General features: G+C 42.9%; 1 protein-coding gene across 11 annotated transcripts in view; it reads right to left on the bottom strand.

Moving 5' to 3' along the window:
• Window positions 1–21,687, bottom strand: part of rasal2 (RAS protein activator like 2) — a 351,759-nt gene that overhangs the window by 96,224 nt on the left and 233,848 nt on the right. Inside the window, exon 1 of one of the 11 annotated variants that reach the window (XM_033028405.1) lies at window positions 21,148–21,313. The exons of the other annotated variants lie outside the window; for them this stretch is intronic. The gene's annotated coding sequence lies outside the window, so the exon portion shown is untranslated. Of the gene's footprint in view, window positions 1–21,147; window positions 21,314–21,687 lie in introns of those variants that run through there. 11 annotated transcript variants of the gene reach the window in all.

The following is a 21,687-nucleotide window of genomic DNA, read 5'->3' as shown; positions in this document are numbered from 1 at the left end:
GGATCATCAGAATGGCACAGAGAACCACAAGCCATGCATAGGGAGCATACAGTACATGATGGAAAGAGCACACCACCTCCCCATCTCTACCAGTCAACTCCACCATGAACATGCAGCCTGCTCCACAGTGCACTCCTGTGTCACGTCAAAACCCATAGAACTTCAGTGAAGGCAATGAAGACCAACTAAAGAAATAAGAAGAATCTGAAAAACTTCCCCCAATTGTTCTTTTCCATCTCATAACAATACAAGAAATAAATGCAGGAGTCAGCCATTTGACCACTTTGCCTGTTCCACCATTAAATAACATCATGGCGGACTTTCATTGCAGCACCACTTTCCTGTGCCAATCCTATATTCTTCAATTCCCCAAATACACTAAACCCTACCCAATTTGCCTTCCTAATTGTTACGTGTATCTACATTATCTGTATATAAGAACACTAACAATCTTCAAAGCATCTATAATTTTCAATCTCAATCTCAAAATCACTTTTTTTAACTTATTCTGCCGCAGTGGATGACATTTTCCCCACATTTTTCTATCTGCAATATATTTTCTATAGCCAATGTTGTAAACACATAGCCACACCTCATTCACACCCACACACCGTGGTACCATAAGCGGTGGGTACAGGCAAAACAGTAATCTACATATCAACAATGTTAGCTGTCATCTTAGTCATGGGCAAGCCGAAGCATCAGATATAAATGACATTACAATGTCTCAAGTTAAATTCAGAGATATTCTGGACAGGATTACTTAATGGGGGCAGGGTGGTGAAACAGTTAGCACAGCTTTCTCACATCTGCAACAACCCACATTCGACATTGAATTTCAATGACATCTGTATGACGTTTGCTTATTCTTTGTGATTAGACGGGTTTCCCCTGGGTGTTCCGGGTTCTTCCCACATCCCAAAGACATGTCAGTAGGTAAATTAGTGACTGTGCGCGACTGGAGTCGATGAACTGTGTGTGAATCAGGATGAAGTTGATGGACATGTGAAAAAAGGTTTCAGTGAAATATGTGTAGGATGGGACTGATGGGCATGTTCTGTAAGACAGCATTGACTCAATGAGTGAACTGATTTCCTATGTTGCAGGAAAATATGAGAATGGTAATGCGGCTGAACCTAACACCCCACCTCCCCCAGACAAAAAGATGAACTAATCCTGCTTGAGCAGCAAACTCAATGCAGTCCCATGATCAAATCATGAGTTCCTGAGTTAAGCTTGATCTTTACTAACATTTATTATAATCCAAAGCCGTCCATTGCTATTAATAGCAAAACAAAAACAAATTTTAAAATGATGCGAGGCAGAAATTCCATAACCAAAGTAGCACAGAATCAACAACAAGACCATGACCTAATCAAGTTATGTCTCCAAAAATTGTATTCTAGAGTAATGTGATGGTAAAATGGTGAGGTCCATTAAGTATTTGGCACTAGCTGCCCATCAATTTCATCTGGGCTTATTGCAGATATTGCAGATCTCAGGTAAGTTTTCTTTCCTCCTCACAGTTGTATCTGTGCCTTTCTATTCAATTTGGTTATTTATTCTCTTCTGCCTTTCACTGTTGTTTTTTAAATTATTACCTGGACACCCTTAGTCTGTATCTTTCGGTCATTCCCTCTGTACTCTCCATCCGCTCCCTCTCTGCGATCTATAACAATGCTTTTGTTATTTTTATCGTTCAGATGGCTGGTCTTTGGCCTGAAATGTTAATTGCATTTCCCTCCCTAAAGATGGTGCTTGACCTGTTGACTGCTTTCAGTGTTCTGTATTTCGCTGTGGGTTTTCAGCATCAGCAGTTTTTTTTTGCTGTAGCTGCTTGTCTGTTGGTCATATCCATGCAGGGAAGACTGAAGACTTCCAGAGTCAGAATGTAAGCCATTACCTTAGCCAAACAGCAGGCCACCAACCCCAGTTGTTGATTTACAGTTCTTAGGGATTAGCTACAGAGTAACCTAAGACCCCTGACACTGTTTCCACCTAATAAGAATGGATGGCAGCAATAAACAAAATGTTAGTTCAGAATCAAAGCATGGTAGTGGAGCAACTTACTCTTATTGCTATTCTCTGTCTGAGAAATACCATTAGAAAGCTTTGGTGCAGAGATTATTGGTATTCTGCAATATACTGCTGATACTGCAAAGCAGGCTTGTTTGCACATATTGATGGTGTGCCGAGAACTATACAAAATGCTCTTTGAATCTACGGTAGCTAACTAATCACAAAACCTGAAAGCCAATATCCAAAATTAAGAACTCATTTGCTCACAAAAGAATCACATCATCCTTGTAACGGCAGAATAAATTCTTCCAGCTGTCTAATTTAAGTGAAAAAGTGGTCAGGCCTAAATAATGCATCTTATTAAAAACCACACTCAAGATTTAATGCAATCCAATCTCCCAAACTTTTACTATTAGTGTAATGTACATCAATGAGAGCAAAAATTGCAATAAAGTTAACAGTCAGCACTTTCTACATTTGAAGCATACTGTTCCTGAACACCAGTGTGATCCAGGGCAAACACAGCTGCATTCAGTACTTGCAGTTAGAAGAATTTCAGCTCAAGGTCACAATCCAAAAGATAAAATCGACTGATTATGGTTAATGGACAAAGACAGTGGAGTGTGATTTCATTAGAGGTAGATAAGGGGACCGGTAGAGCAGAAGCCTCAGCGTTCACAATTGTCCATTGACTATGAGGTCTCTCAGGCCTGTTGGAATGAAAGTGGTGGCTATAGGGTGGATGAGCTAAATAATTATGACAGTGTGATAAAGGGCACTGCCAGGGGTGATGGTGGAAGCAGACGATAGTGGCATTTAAAAGATATTTGGATGGACACATGGAAATGCATGGAATGGAGGGATATGGATTATGTGTGGACAGATAAAGTTGGTCTTGGCATCATGATCAGCACAGACGCTGTGGAATGTTAACAACGGGATCAGGATGATCCAGTCATTGCGATATGTGTAGGTACCAAAGATATTGGGTGGACAAAGAAACAGATATGGCACATTCAGGAGCAACTTGGTGCCAGATTAAGTGTAGAATTTCAAAGGTCAGAATCTACAGCCACAAGTACATTGCCCTCCACAATGTTTGGGACAAAGAGTTATCATTAATTTATTTGCCTCTGTACTCCACAATTTGAGATTTATAATTTTTAAAAATCACATGTGGTTAAAGCACACATTGTCAGATTTTATTAAAGGGTATTTTTCTACATTTTGGTTTTACCATGTAGAAATTACAGCAGTGTTTATACATCGTCCACCATTTCAGGGCACCATAATGTTTGGGACACATGGCTTCACAGGTGTTTGTAATTGCTCAAGTGTGTTTAAATGCCTCCTTAATGCAAGTACAAGAGAGCTCTCAGCACCTAGTCTTTCCCCCAGTCTTTCCATCACCTTTGGAAACTTGTATTGCTGTTTATCAACATGAGGATCAAAGTTGTGCCAATGAAAGTCAAAGGAGCCATTATGAGACTGAGAAACAAGAATAAAACTGTTAGAGACATCAGCCAAACCTTAGGCTTACCAAAAGCAACTGTTTGGAACATCATTAATAAGAAAGAGAGCACTGGTGAGCTTACTAATCGCAAAGGGACTGACAGGCCAAGGAAGACCTCCACAGCTGATGACAGAAGAATTCTCTCTATAATAAAGAAAAATCCCCAAAAACCTGTCCAACAGATCAGAAACTCTTGTCAGGAGTCAGGGGTGGATTTGTCAATGACCACTGCCCGCAGAAGACTTCATGAACAGAAATACAGAGGCGACACTGCAAGATGCAAACCACTGGTTAGCTGCAAAAATAGGATGGCCAGGTTATAGTTTGCCAAGAAGTATTTAAAAGAGCAACCACAGTTCTGGAAAAAGGTCTTGTGGACAAATGAGATGAAGATTAACATATCAGAGTGATGGCAAGAGCAAAGTATGGAGAGAAGGAACTGCCCAAGATCCAAAGCATATCACCTCATCTGAAACACGGTGGTGGGGGTGTTATGGTCTGGGCATAGATGGCTGCTGAGGGTACTGGCTCACTTATCTTCATTGATAATGCAACTGCTGATGGTAGTAGCATAATGAATTCTGAAGTATTATAGACACATCTTATCTGCTCAAGTTCAAATAAATGCCTCAAAACTCATTGGCCAGCGGTTCATTCTACAGCAAGACAATTTTTCAAAGCTAAAAAATGGTCAATTCCTGAGTAGCCAAGTCAATCACCTGATCTGAACCCAATTGAGCGTGCCTTTTATATGCTGAATAGAAAGCTGAAGGGGACTAGCCCCCAAAACAACCATAAGCTAAAGATGGCTGCAATACAGGCCTGGCAGAGCATCATCAGAGAAGACATCCAGCAACTGGTGATGTCCATGAATCGCAGACTTCATGCAGTCAAAGGATATGCAACAAAATACTAAACATGACTACTTTCATTTACATGACATTGCTGTGTCCCAAACATAATGTGGAGAACTATGTAAAAACACTGCTGTAATTTCTACATGGTGAAACCAAAATGTATAAAAATGGCCTTTATTAAAATCTGACAAAGTACACTTTACCCACATGTGATTTTTTCTTTTACAAATCTCAAATTGTGGAGTACAAAGGCAAATAAATAAATGATAGGTCTTTGTCCCAAACATTAAGGAGGGCACTATAGAAAGGTTGGTATGGGAATGGGAAGGGAAGTGAAAATGATTAGCAAATGGGAGATGCAGCAGGCTTGGTAGGCAGAGAATGTGTTCAATAGACCATACCCCTGCAACAGGGATATCATATTTGCATTCAGCTGCATAAGAAATTTGTATATTTCAATATCTCTTCCGACTACAAGGTTAGAATAATCCTGCTCATTCTAAACTCATAGGATAAATCTGCCATTTCCTGAATCAATCTGGTGAACCTTTGTTCGCTGCCTCTATTGCAGCTATATATCTGCATTGGGAGACAGGACTTATCAATAGGTCTCCCTTCGACAGGAAAAACAATATTATTTCTGTAATACTCAAACCTCCAAATTACTATTGGTGGCCCTTGAGGAGAAAGGCTACTGCATTTTCAAGAATTCAAGATGAGAACTTTCAGAACAGACGTTGGCCCAGATCGTGAGGATCACCTGCATTTTCCTATGTAATTGGAAACAAATTCAGGATTTTTATACACTGGTTTTCAAATGCAGAAGCTGAAATTACGAGCAGATTTGGCACATTGTACCAACCAGTTAGTTCTCAATGGGGATTGAAATGCCAGAGGAATGTAATTAACATTTTTTTTTAATCTGATAAGTTTATTTTACTAACCATTTTATTTTATACATGGCTTTTAGCTCATCTGAGTTAAAGTTCTACAGCTTTGAACATTGGTAAATCTGGGACAGGACTTCAGTGGCGCTCAAAGTCCTCAAGGGTATTTCGGGAACAGGTTTCATCACTTTGACAATGAAGCCCCTACTCCTGTTCAAGCCATTGTGCCACTGGAATGCAGGCGTGTTTGGCCAAAAAAGCAACCCCACCTACATCTGGATCATCAGGTGCTGACAAGGGAGGGGAAGCCAAAGGCAAACTTAATTAATCTAAAAGCTATGTTCAAGTGGGATGCATGTAGTGTGAAAATGAAGGACATTCACAGCTATAAAATTTCAAAGGAGAAAAGTGTCAAATACATTCAATGAATGTTAATGGCCTGTCCCACTTTCACAACCTAATTCATGACTCATACTCGCATCATGGTCGTCACAAGGTCGTAGGAGGTTATAGGTAGGTCGTAGCAGGCCATGATGCTAGTCGTAGGTACTCGAGTAGGTCGGGGCGTTTTTTCTAGCCTGATGAAAAATGTCCACGAGTAAAAAAGGTTGTGAATTAAGTCGTGAAAGTGGGACAGGCCCTTTAGAATATGGGGGTTAACTTCCCTTGCTGTAAAGCAGCCAAGAAGATTACTGTTTTTACAATGCGATCACCACGATTCAACTGTTCTAAACTCACTCCACTTCTGAGGTTGCCTGCCTGAGAACAATGTGGTACTAATAAGTACAGTCGCCAGCACAGTTGCTGCTTAACAGCTCCAGAAACTCAGCTTCACTACTGACCCTCAGTGTTGTTTGTGTGCAACTTGCATATTGTCCTGTAACCTTGGGGGTTCCCTCCCACATTGGCCCAGCTGAAGGAGGTTGCTGCATCACAGTTATAACAGCACAGGTTCAACCTGATAACCAGTATCCGTGTAGTTTGCACTGTTTTCCCTGTGACCATATGGGTTTCCTCTCAGATCCCAAAGAAGTGCTGGTTAATAAGTTACTTACTCTTACTTAGTATCGAGAGTCGGTCGGTGGGGGCACTGCAAGCAGCTTGTTTGTTTATTTTTATTAGTGTGTCCAAATGTGTGTTTTAATGTCTGTTGGTGTGTCTTGTGTGGGGAGTGATGAGGGGGGGGGGGGGAGGGGGGGTAAGGGGGGAACCGCTTTCGGTCGGCTCCTCCATGGAGAGGCGATTTTTCCATGTCGCCTCCCTCACGGCCTAACACCATGGATTGGTACGGCCTTTCCCGGAGTTGGGCCTGGGGTTTCAGCAGCGGGCGCATCGTGGACTTTTCGTCGCGTTTAACACGTTTGGTCTGCCGTGAGCATTTTTCTCTCCCAAAACCGTTCATATCTAGCAATGCGATCAACGAACCAGACAGCAGTTGGACACAGTCATGCGATTAGCAAGCGATTGATAAGATTTGATGGGGCACCCTGAGCTTTATTGCACTAGTATTAGGGTTAAGTTATTGAATTTAGTCGTTTCTTATACGTTCTCATACAATCTATGAGTATTGTGTTTACACGCCTGTTATGCTGCTGCAAATAAGAATTTCATTGTTCTGTTGTGGGTACACATGACAATTATACATTCTTGACTCGACTCTTCACTCATGCATTTGTGCAATAGAAAACGAGTAATCATTGTACTCTATGCAAAATTAAAAAGAGTCAGCAGTTAGTCAGGAAGTGACTATTTGCCTCCAAAGAGCAACCCTTTGTTAGGTGGCTTCACTAAATGGTGTGACTCAATAATCCTCCAGCAGTTTGTTATTTTTGCTCAAGATCTGCAGCATCTGCAGTTGCTTGTGATTTAATACTATGTTCCGCAGCGATCTAACTAATGGATTGCCCATGTTGAAGCACACGCAGCATTGAAATGCTAATACGACAATTAGTAAGAATATTGAACAATACAGTAACACGTAGCTCAGAGGACACTGGGGTTTATTTTAACAAATGCCCATTTTCACGAAGCAAGTCACTTTTGGCAACGATACCAGTTTTTAAGAAGGCAGACTTTGCACTGGCCACTTCAAAATAAATCAGTGGTTAACTGGCAATGTAAACGCGATGGTGTGCCTGCCACCAAAGCAGCAGGCACCGTGGGAAGAAGGTGGGGGAGAGGGAGATGAATGTGGACGGACAGGAGGTGAAACAAAAAAATAAAGACCTCGTTTCAGTCCAACAGCAGTACAAAACCTGAAACAGCTGGTCACACAGCTAAGAGGCTGAAGTGCTTCAGGCTGCTGTTGGACTGAAACCAGCTCTTTATCTTTTTGTTTCACAGAATCACTTCAAGCACTGCCTCTGCATTATAAGTGCAACATGAACAATGATGGAAATGGGTTTTAGGAACTAGGGGTATGCTAAGGTCCATGAGGCTGAGGCTGGGAAGAAGGGAAGGGGAGGGGGGGGGGGGGGGTAGACGCTGTAAGCCCCCCATGAAAAATTTTATTTCTCTGAAATTGAAGATAGACATAAAGCTGGAGTAACTCAGCAGGACTGCAGCGCAGTGACTCTGGAAAGAAGACCCTTCTTCAGACTGAACTGAACTCTCGTCGATGAGAGTACTTGTGATTGTCTGAAGAAGGGTCTCGACCAGAAACGCAACCCTCTCCCCAGAGCCCATGCCCATCCCCCTGAGCCACTTTCAACTTCAGAGCCAAACAAAAAACACAGAGTGCTGGAGGAACTCAGCGGGCAAGGCGGTACCCGCGGAGGGAACGGACCAGGAGCCGCCACGGGCCAGGACTCTCTCTCTCTCTCTCTCCCTCCCCCCCCCCCCCATCGCAAAACGTCTAAGAAGGAACTGCAGATGCTGGAAAATCGAAGTTAGACAAAAATGCTGGAGAAACTCAGTGGGTGAGGCAGCATCTACGGAGCGAAGGAAATAGCCAATGTTTCGGGCCGGGTCTGAAGAAGGGTTTCGGCCCGAAACGTTGCCTATTTCCTTCGCTCCATTGATGCTGCCTCACCTGCTGAGTTTCTCCAGCATTTTTGTCTACCGCAAAACGTCAATGATTCTGGGAATGCCGAGGCGACAGGGTGAGAGAGAGGGAGGGAGAGAGCAAAAGATAGAGAGACACAACGTGCGTCGGTAGGGAAATGACTAACCTGCACACCAAGAAGAAGCCCCTTCTCACGGTGCAGATCCCTCAATCATGATGGTGAGTTTTAAGAAATTCTCAATGTGTCATCAATGCATCGATCTACATTCCTCAGTAAATGTAATTGTGTTTTGAACAAGTATTAATAAGGCCATGTGAATTTTATTCAATGGAATGCGGCATCTTGTTACTTGTTCAAAACACAATTACATTTATTGAGAAATGTGGATCGATGCATTGATGACACATTGTATAACTACTTGTTAACTACTAGCTGTTAACAAGTGCTATCAGGAGTAGTTAACAAATCGTGTGGGTCTGATGGCCGTGCAGCGGTTGTTATCGATGTTCGTTTTTTTTTTAAATCCGGAAGGCGAATGTTTAAAAAAAAATCTTTATTTAACAAAGCGTATTCGTATATTTCCGTATGAAATATGGAACATTAGCGCGGGGCCCCCCTTAGGAGCGTAGCCCAATTGGGAACAATCGGTCCAATCGGCTTAAGGCCGGCCCTGCGTGGACTGTTACAGCCTGAAGCCGCTGTCTGCGGAGCTTCTAGCCGCGGGCGCGGTGTCCGGAGCCTGGGACCCCTCCCTAGGGACCCCTCGCTGGAGAAGAGCTCCGACCACCGGCCCGTGGCCAATAATATCCTGAAGCCGCGGTCTGCGGAGCTTCTAGCCGCGGGTGCGGCGTGGACCTACCATCTGGAGCGGGATCCCTCACCGGGGATCCCCGGAGAAGCTCCGACCGGCGGCCCACAACATCCTGAAGCCGCGGTCTCCGGTAGGGAAGCGCCGATTCGGGACTTACCATTGCGACAAGAGGGCCTGTACATCTGGCCACCCGCAGCAGCGACTGCGGAGGTTTATGGCCCCGACCACGGGAGAGCAATGCAGGAGGACTGACTGTACTTTGTGCCTTCCACCACAGTGAAGAATGCTGTGGTGGATGTTTGTGTTAAATTTTTGTTGTGTATTGTGTGATCTCTTTTAATTGTACTGCTGCTGGCAAAATTCATTTCACTGCACTTTATTGTGTATGTGATGAATAAATTGATTGATTGATTGATTGATAAGTAACTGGATGTGAACAGGGGCAGAATCGCATGGGATCCAAGGAGAGATAGCTGAATGGATAGAAAATTGGCTTCACGGTGATCAGGTTGGCACATTGGCCTTAATCAGTCAGAGTATTGAATGTTGAAGTTGGGAGGTCATGTTGCAGTTGTATAAGACATTGGTGAAGCCACATTTGGAGTAGTGTTCAGCTCTGGGCACCATGCTATAGGAAACATTTTGTCAAGCTGGAAAGGGAACAGAGAAAATTTACGAGGATGTTGCCAGGACTAGAGGGTCTGAGCTTCAGGGAGAGTAGGTTGGGACTTGGAACGCAGGAGGATGAGGGGTGATCTTATAGAGGTTTATAAAATCAAGAGAGGAATAGATCGGATAGATGCACAGTCTCTTGTCTAGAGTAGGTGAATCAAGGACCAGAGGACATAGGCTTAAGGTGAAGGGGAAAAGATTTCATAGGAATCTGAGGAGTAACTTTTTCACACAAGGTGGTGGGTATATGGAACAAGCTGCAAGAGGAGGGAGTTGAGGCAGGGACTATCCCAACATTAAGGAACAGTTAGACAGGCACTTGGATAGGACAGGTTTGGAGGGATATAGACCAAATGCAGGCACCTGGGACTGGTGTAGCTGGGACATGTTGGCCGGTGTGTGCAAGTTGGGCCGAAGGGCCTGTTTCCACATTGTATCAGTAATAAAACTGGAATTTGGGCTGAAGGGTCTACTTCAATGCAGTATTGATCTAGGCACTGAAACATTTTGGGAGAGGTAAAGAATAACCAAAGAAAATGATTAATTATCAATCATTTCTCAAAATGCTACATTACCAATTGTAGTAATCACTTCACATGACAGACGTACCAGATGAAAAGAAACAACGTATTCTGCACTGCACAAAAAGGACAAATAATAGCACAATGTAGCCGCTAGCCTAATGCAATGAGAACTCAATAACAGGTATGTGGGCAGGTTCCCATCCAGTTAATCTTAACTGGCTAAAAATATATACCCATTGTTATTGTTGACATGGGTGAATACTATTGACATCAAAATTGAGGATATGTTTTTTGTACTTTATCTTAATCTTTATCTCACCATACAGTATCTACAAAGTCATGCAGTTCCATTTGCACCTATTTCTCTTTTTATAGAACATTGTTCTCTTCATTTAATCTGTTGTTAAAAAACGTATATACCTATGATGTTTTTAATCCATAATTACTCCGTTGACAAATTCCCCTTTCCTTGATAGCCTGGCAACCCAGGCACCGACTTTATGATACTGTTCAAAGGTAGACATAAACAAGGTATTAAATCCAATCCTTGGTTTGATGTGATGGCAGCAATGAAAACAAGCAAAGCACAAGACAGTGAGAATGGGAAGGTCAAATGGGGGAAGGGTCAAATATCAGTCTAATCCTGCAGGCAGTGGAAAATCAGATAAATAAATGGGAAAATATTACAAAGTATATCACGTGACCTGCTTTCAATCCTTTTTAATGAGCCACAATGAATAATCTGCCCGCAAATTAATCAATGATCCAACATTGCCTTGCCTTAGATGACGTTATAAGATAAAGAGCAAAGGACAAAATGATAAAGTTGGGGACTTTAGATACACAGATAAAATGAAATGGCTTAACTTTAAAATGGAGAGAGAGATAAAACATTCACACACTGCAGATACTACCTCTCAATTTATCAGGCACTTTTCCGTGTTTCAGATATTTTTCTACTTATTCCATAATTCTGCATTCTTTTTTACTTCATTAATTCACACAGTGGAAAACAAATGTTACGAAAAACAGAAAATTATGTGTGCAGGTGAATTTTATTATTAACTACACTAAGTGGGACCCATTGGGTCCCTGTCACACGTGAGGCTTGGTCCCCCAACGCAATATTCCACCACTCACCCGAAGCCCCTAACTGCACATGTGCAGCTCATTTCCCCTCATCCCTAGCACTATCTCCCCCTCCTCTTCACCCTCCCTCTTCGTTCCCTCTCCTCCTCCCATCCCCAATCCCTCCCTCACCTCTCTCCCTCTCCTTTCCATTACCCTCAGTCACTCCTCCCTCCCTCCATAGCTCATCTCCCCTCCCTACCCCCTCCTATCCCTCACCTCCCCACGCCTCACCTCCCCCTATCCCCCCCACTATCCCTCCTCACCTCCCCCACTGCCCTCAACTCCCTCTATTCCCCACTCCCTACCTCCACCCCTCCTAGACTCTTCCCTCCTCTACCTCTCTTCCTCCTCCTCCCCCACTCACCTCCTCTCTCTTCTTTTCCCTCTCCTCCTACCCTCCCCCAATCCCTCCCTCACCTCTCTTTTCCCCTGCCCTCAGTCACTCCCTCCCTCCCTCCATAACTCCTCTCCCCTCCCTACTCCCCTCCTCTCCCTCCCCAGGATCTCGAGGTTGCTGCTCCTCTCTCTTCTTGCGAGCCCCAAAGGAGCATCAGACGGCAGCGCGGATCCTCGGCTCGGCCCAAAAGCACCAGCAGCTACGGCCGTGCAGGCATGTGGGCTGGGGTTGGAGAGCTCAGAGAAAAGACGGGGGAAGAGCCATGGGGGAGAAGGGGTATCACAGGGGAGGGGGGCAGGAGCCACCGAGGGGGACCTGAGGGGAAGGGGCTGGAGCTGCGGGGCGTTGTGATGGCGGTGCGTTTGGGAATCACAGCGGGCGCTGGACGTTCTCCTCCGCAGGGATCAGATTCTCCGCTTTCCGTTTGGTAACATCTCCCACGCCGTGCCGGGCTGCTTCCGGTCCCTCCGAAAATTGACCTCCAGTGACCTCCGCAGGCCACCCACAGCGTCCCTTAGCACCAGTAAAGACGCGATGGCGTAGGAAATGGGGGACCGTCTCGCAGAGTGACAGGAGAAGAGACCAATCCGTGCGGCGCTGACTGGCAGGAGTGGAGATCGATCTGCGCACGCGCGGTTTTTAAGATTTTTTAAACCTCGCTAACATTTACAATAAACCACCGATCAGAACGAAACTTGTTGCACTTGCAGCACAGGAGAACGGTGAGTGAGCTGGCAAAATAATCGTAGCGCTATCGTGTACCGTTTTTGCGCAAATAGAAACACCGCGCAAACCGGAAGAGCACAAGATCAGAGTTTTAGTTATGTATAGATTTTATCACTGAATTTAAATAATTTACTATCAGAGAAGCTCCTAGACTGCCGTCAATGGACCTGTGATCATTCTGGCAAACAAGCAAAAATAATTACTGGATTGCATTAGAATCAGGACTATTAAATTACTTAAATTAAATTAAGTAATTGGATTGCATTAGATTCAGGACTATTAAATTAAAATCACTTATTTTCTATGTATCACTTAAAGTGACAGCATTCATGCACACTTTTACAGATGAAGATGTTTCTATATAAAAAAAACAATTAAAAGATCTGCTGCCATTAGCCCGTGTTACAACATATATCTACTTTTGCGAACGTATCAAAAGTATACATATCCATGTATTGATTTACTGCAATATTAAGTCATATCTCAGCTACCGTCCTAGGACCGAAGTGGGACTACTTATTAATTCATAAGTCTTCCATTATTGATGGGAAAGAATATAATATTTTAAAATGTATTGCAACCACAAGTAGCTCCACATTGACAAGTGGTACAATGATTGTCAACCACTAATACAAGTGGACATTTCAGTATCATATCTGAATGATTCAGAACTAAAGATACAGCAAAAATAAAACAAATGTCCTTATTTTTACAAGTTTTACAATCAGTTGTAGTCCCTGAAAGAAAATATAGCTTATTTGCCCAAAGCAAAACACAAAGCAAACATATAAAATTCTTAAGAGGATTGGACAGGGTAGATGCAGGGAAAATGTTCCCGATGTTGGGGGAGTCCAGAACCAGGGGGTCACAGTTTAAGAATAAGGGGTAGGCCATTTAGGACTGAGATGAGGAAAAACATTTTCATCCAGAGTTTTGAATCTGTGGAATTCTCTGCCACAGAAGGCAGTGGAGACCAATTCACTCAATGCTTTCAAGAGAGAGTTATATTTAGCTCTTAAGGCTAAGGGAATCAAGGGATATGGGGAAAAAGCTGGAACGGGGTACTGAGTTTGGATGATCATTCGGCCCTCCATTAGGAAAGGCCTACTGCTGCACCTATTTTCTATGTTTCTACCACTAATAGCAATGTGACAGTGATCATGTGATCTGTTTTTGTGGTGTTGGTTGTGGGATGAATGTGGTTTGGGAGAATGAAAAGACTTCCATGTTCTTGAACCACATCCATTGGATCCTTCGTATCTAGTTGAGATGGGTAACCAAGTCTTAACATCTTATCCTTAGGATGTTATTGCTGGAAGGAAAACAATTGTTCATGCTGCACAAAAGCATCAGATTGGAATCTATGATGAAATTGCAAAACAGATTACTAATTTAAAGAAAAATATATATCTTCCACTGAGCCTCAGGTTGCTACAGGAGCAAAAAAAAATTATTTGGACAGCCCATCTTGAAGGCTGCTGGTGGAGTCATAGAGATGGAAACAGACCCTTTGGCTAAATTTGTTCGTGCCAAACAAGATGCCCCATCTTGTCCCCTGTTTGATCTGTATCTCTTCAATCATTTCCTATCAATGTACCTGTCCACATGTTATTATTGTACATGTCTCTTCCTACTTCCTCAGGCAGCTCGTCCCAGATACTTAACATTTTCCATGTGAAATGGTTGCCTCTCCCATTCCTATTGGGGCGGCACATTGACAAAGACCCGGGTTCAATCCTGACCTTAACTACAGAAAAAAATCTTAAAGGTATGGGTATGAAAAGTCCTATTATCAGAACAGACAGATGGAGAAACTGGAAGAATGGAATGGTGTGGGAGTAGATGTGGTTGGGATACTTGTGGTAATTAATGGACTTTGAATGCTTATCGGTAGCCAAACCATTTGTCTGATGGTCATAGAGATGTTGAGAAAAAATGCAGTGTAGAGTCATATATAGACCACATGATAGGGAGAGCATACTGGAAATTGGTAGCACAGGCAATGTCTGTACAAATGGAAGAAGCAACATCAATATATCATCACTGTAAGGGAAAAAAGTTACAGTAGGATACCTGAATAGGAGTGAAATGTGGACTGTTCCATGCATCCAACAAAGTAAATTGATGTAGCTTGAACTATGGACCAAGTGAGTAGACTTGAATGAGAAGTTACTGAATGGAAGAATGACTAATGCCAGTTGAAGAAGAGAGGTGTTGGGACAGGTTGGGCCTTTGGACAACTAGACCGAACATCCTCAAGTGGGATGGAGATATAGAGGCATTGGATATTAATTGTGAAGATAAGCTGGTTGAGTCCAAGAAATCAGAAATTATCAAAGAGGCAGATTACTAAAGAGGCAGGGTTGCATGACAACTAAACTGGAGGCAATGAAGGAAACATCTCTTGAGGAATTAGACCAATAACTGATCCAATTCCCGATTTCTGTGGTGGAGTTATGACATTATGGGCATTACAAGTGTCTGAAGACTGGTATTCGCAAATTAAAGGCTTGTTCACCAACTTGCAACAGTACTGACATTGTCAGCAGGTTTGATAATCATATTAGAGCTGGTCTTATTGAGCAGGGAGCAACAAGTTCAAAATGGCTTAGGTTAGAGTGAGTAAGAGCAATTGAATTACTGAGATGTTCAATGCTGCATCCAAATCTGGGATAAGTAAATTATAGAGGGTTAGAGGCTGGAAGGAGGAGTCCACTTGGATCAGGTATCATGGAGAGATAAAGGCATCGTACCCTTGGTGAAGACTCCTAGCTGAAGAAATATGCATGGAGATCAAGGTGACGGCAGTTGCGTTCAACATAATTTCTCTCTTTCTACAGACATGGCAGTACCTTCCTGTTCCAATTTCTTTCATTTTTCATTTATACCTCCAACTGCCTGTTTTTAAGCACTTGTAACCTTGATATCTTTGGTCTGCAGCTTATCACAGATATTCCCTGTTTTCTGCACTCATCCCCCTTTCTACAATTGGCAAAAAAACATTTGTCCTCTGACTTAACTAGTCCTGATGATGGTCTTAACCTGAAATGTCAACGTTGTTTCTCTTCCCACTGGTGTTGGCTGACTTGCTGAATATGTCCAGTGCTATCTGGTGTTGTTTTAGATTTACAGCATTTGCATCTTTATTGCTGTAACTGCATTTACATTGTATCTTAACCACATTAAAGCTTCCCAGTATGGCTTACAGTAGTGTAATTAGAGCAGCTCTATAAATGAATATACAAGAGACTGCAGATGCAGGAATCTGGAGCAACAAACAATCTGCTGAAGGAACATGAAGCAGCATCTATGGATGGAAAGGTATGATCAACATTTTGGGCCAAAACCTTTATAAATTAAGCTTTGTATGTGGAAATGGGTGGAGGATGTGGGGTTTGCTAGACTGGCTCGGGTACTCAGAAAACAGAGTCTGATGCCTTTGATTGGAAAACCTCACTGATCAGCTGGGAGCTGGCTTTCCAGCATACATTGTCTGGAGACTATGTCTCTGAAACTTCCCTGTCAGCAATAGATCTGACATAGAAAGAAAAGGGGTGGAAAGGAAAGAATAAAAAGAGGAAGTTCTGTGTCATGGTAATACGAGCATCTAATTAAATAATAGAGATAATAATGCCATAAGACAAAAAGGTTTGTAATGGGGCAAATTATGAAACTAAGATGGATACAAAAGACATGTAACTGACATGAATAACCATTTCTATGTGCCTGTAGTGGACAGATCAATATATAAGCCAGTTAAGCCATGTGTCTAGACTTACCAGCTTTCAAAGCTATCAAGTAGATTGAATATGTTTGAAAATTGGTGATATCAAAGCCAACCAAATAAAAAAACTTTAAAAAAATGATTACAAACTAAATAATTTTTTCCCTAAAAGAACCAAACCACATATAAGAAATAAATCAAACAAGGTATTATATTTAAATCACCACAACTGAATAAAAAATGTAAATTCTATTGTACTTTAGTTTCTGACTGTATGTTATTCCCCTGCATGTAACTGATGGGCCTATACAACTTGCACTAGTTCAGCAGGCAGATTTCTCAGCCTAAATTACTGAGAAACCTGCATGTTTTATATGTTCCTCTGCTGGACTCCATGAGTCACAGTATCAGAAAAGCACAGACATTTTCAGCATTAGAGATTATATAGCCCTTTGTGTCCGTGCTGGTGACAAATGGGATGCCAAGATTAATGCCACTCTTCAACTCTTACAAGGCAAGGCTCTTCAAATGTGTTTTTTTAATGCATGGAGAGTTTCCGCCTTCAACACTCTGTAGAGCCCAGCTGTTCTAGGATCAGTAATTAGCTGAGAAGATGTTCGGATCCTTTGCCTTTGATTAGTTGGTTTGTGAAACTACGGGCATTTTAAAAACTTTGACAAATTACATCAAGTCTGCTTCTTCTTAACAGTTGCGAACTGACCTCAAATATCTTGAATCCTCTATTTTAATTTCAGAATTTTAGTTCTGCACTCTTGTTTATTTATGATATCTTTATCAATAGTTCCAGGAGCAGCCAAGTATAGCCAACTATGGGATCAACAGTGGGTAGACAAGTGCTGGAGAAACTCAGCGGGTGCAGCAGCATCTAAGGAGCGAAGGAAATAGGCAACGTTTCGGGCCAAAACCCTTCTTCATACTGATGTAGGGTGGGGTGGGGGGGGGGAGGGGGATGGAGAGAAGAAAGGAAAAAGGAAGAGGAGGAGCCCGAGGGCTGAGGGAGAGCTGAGAAGGGGAGGAGACAGCAAGGGCTACTGGAAATTGGTGAATTTAATGTTTATGCCACTAGGTGCCGTGGTGCTCACTCTGGCCATGGAGAAGCTCGGATTCGGAATGGGAGGGGGAATTGAAGTGCTGAGCCACCGGGAGATCAGGTTGGTTAATGTGGACCGAGCGGAGGTGTTCGACGAAACGATCGCCAAGCCTACGCTTGGTCTCACCGATGTAGATCAGCTGACATCTAGAGCAGCGGATGCAATAGATGAGGTTGGAGGAGATGCAGGTGAACCTCTGTCTCACCTGGAATGACTGCTTGGGTCCTTGAATGGAGTCGAGGGGGGAGGTAAAGCGACAGGTGTAGCACCTTTTGCGGTTGCAAGGGAAAGTGCCCGGGGAGGGTTTGGTGCGGGAGGGAAGGGAAGAATTGACCAGGGAGTTACGGAGGGAGCGGTCTTTGCGGAAAGCAGACGGTGGGGGGGGGGGGGGGGGGGGGGGATGGGAAGATGTGGCGAGTGGTGGGGTCACATTGGAGGTGGCGAAAATGACGGAGGACTATTTGTTGTATGTGACGGCTAGTGGGGTGAAAGGTGAGGACTAGGGGGACTCTGCCCTTGTTACAAGTGGGGGGATGGGGAGAGAGAGCAATGTTACGGGGTATGGAAGTGACCCTGGTGAGAGCCTCATCTATAGTAGGGGAGGGGAACCCCCGTTTCCTGAAGAATGAGGACATTTCCGATGCCCTGGTGTGGAACACCTCATCATGGGAGCAGATGCGGCGTAGACGGAGGAATTGGGAGTAGGGGATAGAGTCCTTACAGGAAGCAGGATGGGAAGAAGAGTAGTCTAGATAACCATGGGAGTCAGTGGGTTTATAGTGGATGTCGGTCAGAAGTCTATCACCTGCGATGTAGATAGTGAGGTCAAGAAATGGTAGGGAAGTGTCGGAAATGGTCCAGGTGTATTTGAGTGCCGGATGGAAGTTAATGGTGAAGTGGATGAAGTCAGTTAGTTGTGTGTGGGTGCAGGAGGTAACACCAAAGCAATCGTCGATGTAGCGGAGGTAGAGGTCGGGGATGGGGCCATGGTATGTCTCGAACAAGGATTGGTCTGAAGTGTCTCACCTTTAAGCCACCCCATGAGAAAGGGAATCATTAGATCATGGGAAGCATGCAAATAAATTTGTACACATAATAAAATCAGAAAATACTCCAAATACTCAGCTGGTCAGCAACTGAACCAGCCAACAGGCAGCCTATCCAGGAAGTGCCTTGCATGAGGTCATCTGTTGCCTGCCCTGATTTGTCCTGTCTTTTTCTTCGCTTTCAATTTTCTTCCCCCACTTTCCCTACTGAAAATTGGTCTGAAGAAGGGTTTCGACCCGAAACATCACCTATCCATTTTCTTCGGAGATGGTGCCTGACCCACTGAGTTTCTCCAGCATTTTGTGTTTATTTTAGGTCCTTAATGACTATGGAAAAGGAAAGATTGAGAGGTGATCAAATCAAAGTTTAAAAATATATTAAACATTTGGAGAGAGTTGATATAGATATAATATTTCCATTTGTGAAGAAAGCATAAACCAGAAGTCAAAATTAAAAGACTGGTGTCAAGAAATCCAGTAAGGAATTCAGAGGAAACCTCTTTACCCAAGGGGTAACTTATCCCTCCTGGGATAAATAAAGTTATATTGTGACAAGAACATAAAACCCCCTACCACAGGTAGTGGTTGCAGCAACCACAACACATATACTTAAAGGGATGATAGACGTATATAAATGAAAAGGGAATAGGGCTACACTAAGAGATTTATGCTCATAGAAGCCAGCAGAGATGACCGAAAACTATTGCACTGTTTATTCCATGCAAAAATTATCCCATATACATATTCTACGTCATCCTTTGTAAAAAATGACCCTGTGCATAAAGAGAGAGTTCCTTGACCCACCAAAATTGGCCATTACATTACCTAGTTAATTAGATTAAAATAACAATCATTAGTTATTAGTCTCTACTAACAAGTGTTAAATTTTAACATGATGGCTTCAAATTGAATTGATGAAAATAGTTAAGTATTGAAATTCCCTCCCAAAGCAGAACCAAAAGAGTTAAAACCTTGTATGCTTGTGAGTGCTACAGGCAGCAGTGCACTTAAACACTAAACATGTACAAGGACTGCAGTAACTAAATGCATTATCTGCAGATACATTTTGATGCCATTAGATATTGTTCACATAAGCATTCATTTTCTGCACAATATTGGCGTACGATACAATATTGGCGGACGAACAAGACAGATTGAAAATCAAATGAGAGAGAAAAAAGAGTCCTTTCCATTTTGTAGAGGGGCAGTTGGTGCACCATTGGCAGATTGATCAATCAACTTGCCTGATCAGCGACATGGATTGCCAGAAGCAAGGTAACTGGACATTTCCAAAAAGATACAATAAAATAAATCTTTTGGTTTGCAATAAAAGATGGGATTTAAAAAATTAAATAATGTTACAGCAAAAGTATCCTTTTAAATTTGAGAAACTGCTTGGACCGACTTTCCCAGGTTATTCACTTTGCGAGTCAAGTGCTTGCAGCAAACATAGAACATGGAACAGTACAGCACAATAACAGTCCTTTCCACCCACAATGTATGTGCCAAACATGATGCCAAGACCAACTCTTATCTGCTTGTACATAACCCATATCCTTCCATTCCCTGCATATTCATATGTCTATCCAAAAGATTCTGAAGTGCCTTTATCATATCTGCCTCAACCACCAACTCCAGCAGCGTGTTCCAGGCACACACCACCCTCTGTGCAAAAAAATGTTGCCTCACACATCACCTTTAAACTTTGCCTCTCTCACCTTAAAGGGGATGTCAAACTTGGGCGACCTAATCCGCGAGTCCAGAAGAGTGTCTTTTACCTTCAAGCTCGAGGGCACTCGCCTGGAAAACCTTGAGCTGGATCGACCGTCCGCGTTGAAACCACGAGCGGGATCAACCGACCGCACACACACACACAAACACATCGCAAAGGCGGGGGCCAGGGAAAGAAGGAGAGTTCCAGCGACCTCATAGGACCTCCTAGGACCACGTGTCAACCATGCTGCGAGTTTGAAGGTTGAAGACACTCTTCTAAACTCGCAGATTAGGTCGCCCAAGTGGGACAGCCCCTTAAAGCTATGTCCTCGAGTATTTGATTTTTCCATCCTGGGAAAAAGGTTCTGACTGTCTCCCGTATCTATGCCTTTCATGACTTTGTATACTTCTATCAGATCTCCCCACAACCTCTGCTTTCCAGAGAAAACATTCAAGTCTGTCCAAGTTCTCCCTGTGGCTATTACCCCCTAAACCAAACATCATACTGGTCAACCTCTGCATCCTTTACGAAGCCTCCACATCCTTCCTGTAATGGGGCAGCTAGAACTAAATGCAATACTCCAAATGCAGCCCAACCAAAGTGCTATAAACATTAGATATGTTGCAGAAGCTCAATGTTATCAAATCATTTGACTCCTTTCAGAGGGCTACTTCATTTAAACACTTTCCCAGCAGTCCAAAATATTATTTTGTACTTTCAGCACACGCAACAAGCAAATTTAGTTCATCTCATTCCCTTCTGCTGCACCTGCCACTGAACACCTCACAAAATCATATTCTTACCATGATAAATACTACTCATCCAACTGATTGCAAGGCTGATAAGTTCGCTTTTTCCCTCCCCCTGACTTTACATCTATTATAACAAACAAATAAATTCACCTGATTCAAATGAAAACTCTGAAAAAAAGAAATGTACATTCAAGAAAGGCTGCAAACAATGGAAGGCAACACACACACATAGGTAGGTATAAGTACAAAATCATTACCTGAACAGGAAAAACAAACAAGTCAATCCTTATTGTATAGACTAGTGTAATTATGCAAAATATGATTTAACCAGCTATCTTTTGGTTTAGTAACAAAGTAGCATGTAAATGCATCCTTTCTCAGCCACATTTTATCGAATGAGCACAGCAGATGAGATTTCCAAATGAAAACCCACACCTTCAACAAGAATTTCACTGTGTCCACAGGGGAAGGTCGAAAATCACGTCACCTGGTCATTTCCCCCCCCCCCCCCCCCCCCATCACTCTGCCACTCTCAGTTAAACTCAAGCCTACAAGTCTGCTCATTTAAACAGATAAATATTTCTCTCTCAGATGTTGCCATGGCTGGGAACCCCTCCTTAGCAACAAGCATTTTCCATATGGAGCCTATCAGTACAATCTTTTAAGGCCAAACCAGGTGCCCAATTCCTCCCGACTGCTTCTCAGTGTAATTGAAGAGGGAATTCCACATTCACAGAGAAACAAAAAATCACCTCCATTCTTTTAAAGAGACCAACCAGTTTTAAAATCCTTTCCAA

The sequence above is a fragment of the Amblyraja radiata genome, chromosome 10, assembly GCF_010909765.2.
Source record: "Amblyraja radiata isolate CabotCenter1 chromosome 10, sAmbRad1.1.pri, whole genome shotgun sequence".
Taxonomy (NCBI): Eukaryota; Metazoa; Chordata; class Chondrichthyes; order Rajiformes; family Rajidae; genus Amblyraja; species Amblyraja radiata.
The sequence above is the reverse complement of the archived record's forward strand: the minus strand, read 5'-3'. Positions and strand labels throughout refer to the sequence as shown.